This window comes from Amblyomma maculatum, chromosome 8, assembly GCF_055883805.1.
Source record: "Amblyomma maculatum isolate TAMU_Amacu chromosome 8, ASM5588380v1, whole genome shotgun sequence".
Lineage (NCBI taxonomy): Eukaryota > Metazoa > Arthropoda > Arachnida > Ixodida > Ixodidae > Amblyomma > Amblyomma maculatum.
The window spans coordinates 102,489,645-102,495,767 of record NC_139351.1 but is presented as its reverse complement, the minus strand read 5'-3'; positions in this window follow the sequence as shown (position 1 = coordinate 102,495,767).

The window sequence follows — 6,123 nt, the reverse complement described above, 5'->3', positions numbered from 1 at the left end:
AGAATCAGCACAACCTTAGTCTGCAATCAAGCAAAGGATCAAGCAGGTTTTCGGAAACGGTACTCTACTATCGATCATATCCATACCATCAACCAGGTGATAGAAAAATGCTCGGAATATAACCAGCCCTTATACATAGCATTCATTGATTACGAAAAAAGCATTTGACTCAGTAGAAATATCGGCGGTGATGCAGGCAGTGATGCTAGCAACTTTCCGGTATCGCTCAAGAGGAAAGTATACAACAGTTGCATCTTACCTGTATTTACCTATGGGGCTGAAACGTGGAGGCTAACCAAGAGGGTTCTACTTAAGTTGAGGACAACGCAGATGGCTATGGAACGAAAAATGGTAGGTGTAACGTTGAGAAACATAGGAAGCATGCGGAGTGGGTCAGAAAATTTAATTTCTTTGTAGTGGAAATTTAGAAGAAGAAATGGGCATGGGCAGGGCATGTAGTGCGAACAGAGGATAACTGATGGTCGCTTGGATGACGCATTGGATTCCAAGGGAAGGAAAGCGTAGCAGGCGGCGGCAGAAAGTTGGGTGGGTGGATGAGATTAGGATGTTCGCAGGGGTCAAGTGGATGCAGCTAGCACCGGACCGGGTTAATTGGAGGAGTATGGGGGAGGCCTTCACCCTAGTCTGGATGATGATGATGATGAGCCAACAAACGCAGTGTGGAACTCGCGATGGCAGGTCACAATAAACGACGCAATTTCCAAATATTCACAGTGATCAAATGCACACAAATGTGTGGTCAGAGTAGCAAGCCAGATTTTAAACATTCCGGCCAGCCTCTCTGCCTTTGCTTTCAATAAATTAATTTATCTATTTATCTATCTATCTGAATATAGTCGCTATCGCTGTCGTAAACCATTTCGAATGTTCAGACACCCCTCGAAGCCAGGATATGCGGGGCAAAAAAAAAAAAAGCTGAAAATAAATTTGTCACGCTTGCCTGACCTTTTTCGCGCTGGTTCGGCCAATTGAAGCAGCATGGCTCTAGAAAGTATATTTCTATAAAAATAGCGCAATTGAGCAACGTAGTCTCGCCAACCTTTTTCAGGAAGGAAAAATGTGCCGGAGCTGGCAGCATACTGAGGAACTGAAAATCTGTTAAACGTAGCCTGAAATGACGATTAAAACTGAGGAACTGCTTTACAGTGGCGTGAAAATTGTGCTTAGGGAATGTAATATGCGCTATTGGTGCCGCTTTCCGGTTTACAGAGCTCAATCCAGCAACAACGGGGTCTCACAAAGACTTCCAGCTAGTCAGGCTAAGCAATGCAAGCATTTCTATATCTCCAGTTGTAGGTTTTATTTCAAGAAGCTCCTTATTTCACACACATAAAGTCAAGTTTAACACATTCGAATAAATAAAATTCAGATGAACACAAAAGCCCTGACATTGATTGACAGCGGCAAGTAAATTATGAGTTTATTTCTTCAAAAGAACCGCAACGACACTCTGTAAGATGAAATGGGCCACGTCGTGCGTCGAGGAGGCCACGTCCACGCTGAGGTCACAGCCCAGCGACGACGCCTCGGCGTCGTGGTCCACCAGGACTGTGCAGGACGCATTGACGTCGAAGGTGTCCATTGCGCTGGTCAAGGTAGCTTACAGGCTGTTGCGTCCGGACGACGGTTTCGACGTTGTTGTCGTTGTTGTGACTGTAGGAAGAAGGAAACGAAAATTTACGGGCCTGCTACTGGCTCTGTAGCTGAGTCACCTCCGCTGCTTCGTGCAGACAGAAGAGAAAATAGAGAAGAAAGAAAAGGAAGAGAGAGAGAAAGACGCGCGCCGCAACAACAGCCGTCGTCCACCACCGAAGCGGTGGCGGGTGCAATGACAGCCTACAACAGACAAAATTTCGGTGGCAGGCAAGCCCCCGCCGCAAGCGGCGGTGACCTACCTGTCCCAGCCCCATCAGGGGAGTGCCTGCTCCGACGGTTTCAACGGGAAATCTCATCTGGCCTCCCAAAAGACGCAGGGAACGGCATCCTATACCACGCATTTTCTTCCGTCCTTTTGTTTCGCCGTGTGTCGGTAATTTGACTGTCTGCGCATTCTCTACCCAAAACGAGAAATACACAGAGCAGTTGGCGCCGATCTCACAAGAACTGCGTCTACGTAGTGCACCCTAGCTGCTCTGTTTTCGTCGCTTGGAAGCTGTGGCCGAAATGCGACTCGGGCCATTTTCCGCGAGGCGGAACGGGCGGAGTTGGCAGCATAGCGGTTAAATTCTTAATACACGCTGATGACTTCAAGGTGTGGATCGCACACAAGGACCTGCTGACTCAAGCCGCACTGCCCTGCAATCAGCTTTAGATATCACGTCTGCATATGCTTCTTTGTTGGGCTTCAACTCTCTACCAGTATAAAACTATGTTCATGTCAGTCTCCAATCGCCGGGGGCGCTGTAAATTAGCTGCAACACCTATTCGTCTATATATGACCGGAACCCCACTTCAGGGAAGAACCACAGTAAAAATATTGGGTTTAACCCATTCATAAGCCAGGAACTGGAACTGCATGGCTGTCTCGAGCTAGAAAACAGGCGGTCCATACGCTGGGTCTGATCAGACGCACTGCTCATGAACGGGCGGCGCCCGCTCAAATGACAACTGCAGTACTGCACCTGCAAGTCAAGGTTTCAATTACTGGAACCTCGATCTTTCTATGCGGAGCTGCTTGCTGTTGAAAATGCGCATCGCTCCGTGACCACCATTCTTCCCACGGCCCGTATTGTCATACGCACTTATGTCCTTAAGGCGACAAATCTACTTAGACGCGTCAGTAGCCGCACAGAAATTTGCTAAAATATACACTGCCTAGCAGCATGCATTCCGCAGCCAATTCGCATTGAATGGATTCGACGTGACCTTCTTTGTTCCCAAAGCCGTGCGAATTCTGCGACCTGCCATTATATCCCAACCTCGTGATCGCCAAAGCTCCTGAAACTGAATAGCGCTACCCTCCTTTTAGCAAGAAAGACGTACCTGCGACACCGCACACGTGTTCTATACCGCAACCCACGTTTTATACCGTGCAGAGGGGGTTGCGCTTCGCAGGATTTGAGTTGAGTGTGCCCTTACATCTGCAGTGACTCGAATGTGACCTAAGTTTCAATATGTGCATCCCCATCCTGGGTGTCCCGTCTGCAAGTATCGAGATGCTGAAGGCATTATCCATCACCTGCTGTGAGAATGTCCAGCGCTGAAGCCGACGCGGATTCGTCACCCGGAGGCAGCTGGTCTCTCAACCTGTAATCCGTCGTCATATGCCGCTTTGCCGCAGGGACCTCACCATCGTTCACTCCCGGACTTCATTACATCAGCTAACCTTCCTTTTCATTTATTTGATCATACCCTTTATCCATCATAACATGGGATTCTATGCACCGAGGTAATAAATGTCGCAAAAAAGTCGACCAAATTCTCTAAGACGGCGTGATTCAGCCCTCCAGTAGTCTTTTTGAGCTTCGCCTGCTGCGCTCGTCATAGATCGCTTCATCAGCTTTTGTGTAGATTACCACCGCCTTAATCTTAAGATTACGCGAAAGAATGTATACCCTCTTCCGCGCGCAGATGACGCTCTGGAATGTTTGCAAGGAGTCGAACTCTTTTATTCCATCGATCAACGTTCCTGTTATTGGCAGGTCTCCATGGAAGCGGCCGATTGCCCCAAAACAGCCTTCGTAGCCCCCGAAGGTTTATACGAATTTACAGTTATGCTTTTTGGTCTTTGTAACGAGCCTGAAATATTTGCAATAATGATGGACATCGTTTTGCGGGGACTAAAATGAAAGGCATGCCTCACTACCTCGACGACATCGTCGTCTTTTCTCTAGATTTCGACGCCTGTCTCTACCGCCTGAAGCACGGTGTCTCCAAGCAAGGCGTCTCTCCAGACTCAACCAAACTTCATGCTGTCGCTGCCTTTCCCAAGCCTACTACTGTCAAAGACCTGCGCAGCTTCCTTGATCTGTAGCTCCTACTTCCTTACGATTATTCTAAATTTCGCTTGGATTACTGCACTTTGAACACATCTCCGGCAGTTCCGACTTTTCGCAATGGTCACCCGCATGCGACGATGCGTTTTATACCTTGCGCTGCATCCTAAATGCCCCGCCCATCCTGTGTCAGTTCGACCCGACGGCCCCTAACGAAGTCCACACCGACGCCAGTCGTGTTGATCTCGGCGCTGTACTCGCGCAGCAAAACCTGGATTTGCTGAGTACGTTTTCGCCTATATGCAAGTTGCACCCTCACGAAGGCGGAGTCTAATTACTCAGTAAAATAAAAAATAATGTTTGACTCATTTGTGCTCTAAACCAACTTCTGCCCTTATCTATGGTTGTCCTGACGCCTGACGGACCACCACGGCCTTTGCTGGCTATCGTCCCTGAAAGACCCCTCCGGCCGTTCTTCGTATGCAGGAACTTGTCCACGTCGTCTACCGTACCGGACACAAGCACCAATGTGACGATGCCCTTTCTCGCTGCCCTCTTCTGGTTGAGGTCGCCAGCCTCTCAACATTCGAAGGGTCCCGCCATCGCTTCACATCAAAAACATGCCTTCAGCGCAGTGCACGGAACCTCTGGATTGCATCTCTGCTTGATTTCCTCTACTATCCTACGGCGGCTTTTCTATCACGTGCTCTCAGCCATCAGGCTTTTCATTTTGCAGTCCGTGACTCTCCTTTATCGCCGCAACTGCAGCGCCGATTGCCGCAAGTGGTTATTAGTAATGGCTGGCCACCTACGCTCGCAAGTTGTGACTACTTCCACGCTGACCCACAATGCAGTCACGCAGGAGTCTTACGGATCCGGCTGCGTTACTAATGGCGTGAAATGTGAGTACATCCGCTCGTGCCTGGCTTCTCAAAGTCGAAAACCCACTGCTCACCGTTCTGCTGGAGAGTTGAAGCCGCTACATTCCCCAGCGCGGCCCTTCAACCGCGTAGGCAGATTTATACGGACCCCTTCTGTACACTGCCGTCAGTAACCGTTGGGCCATCTTTGCAGTTGATCACTTGACGAGGTAAGCAGAAACCGCCGCCCTTTCATCCTCCTCAGCGTCCGACCGACTCGTCCTTCGCCACAACGCACCCCGCGAACTGCTCAGTGACAGAGGACGCGTTTTCTCATCGAACGTAGTCAAAGCTCTGCTCAGCAAGTGCAGCATCATTCCTCAATCCAGAACCGCCTACCATCAGCAGACTAACAGCCTCACAGAACAATTTAACCGTACCCTTGGCGATACGCCCTCTGTCTACGTCTCATCCGAACACTCAAATTGGGATCTCGTCCGTCCGTATGTCACGTACGCCTACAATACCGCGCAACGCTGTTGACCACCGGCGTCTCTCCGTTCTATATTTATTTTACGGCCGCCATAGTTCTGCTCTACTCGATACCATTCTCCCTAACCAACCTGATGCATCTGAGTATACTCCAGTTTCGCAAGCTGCCCCACACGCAGAAGACTGCCACCTAATCGCCCGCTTCCTCACCACTGACACTCAGTGCCGCCAGGAATTCCGCCACAACAACCTTCAAACGACCCCGGACTTTTTCTTTGAGTCTCCGGGTTCCATTCAGTACTCCGGGTCTCTCCTCGAAACTTTTTGCAAATTTCATGGTCCTTACCGAGTCGCGGAACGCACATCGCCTGTTCATTACCTAATTGAACCTTCGATGTCCTCTTCTGACTTACATACATACATACATACATACATACATACATACATACATACATACATACATACATACATACATACATACATACATACATACATACATACATACATACATACATACATACATACATACATACATACATACATACATACATACATACATACATACATACATACATACATACATACATACATACATACATACATACATACATACATACATACATACATACATACATACATACATACATACATACATACATACATACATACATACATACATATCACACGGACAAACACCTTGGGAACACATGTCTAGACCAGAGATCGGTCGATTTCGAATACCGGTCGTTTATTAGTTTTTTATGACGCACTTATTGCTCGCTATAAACAAAATTTCCGCCCATGCAACACGTCCT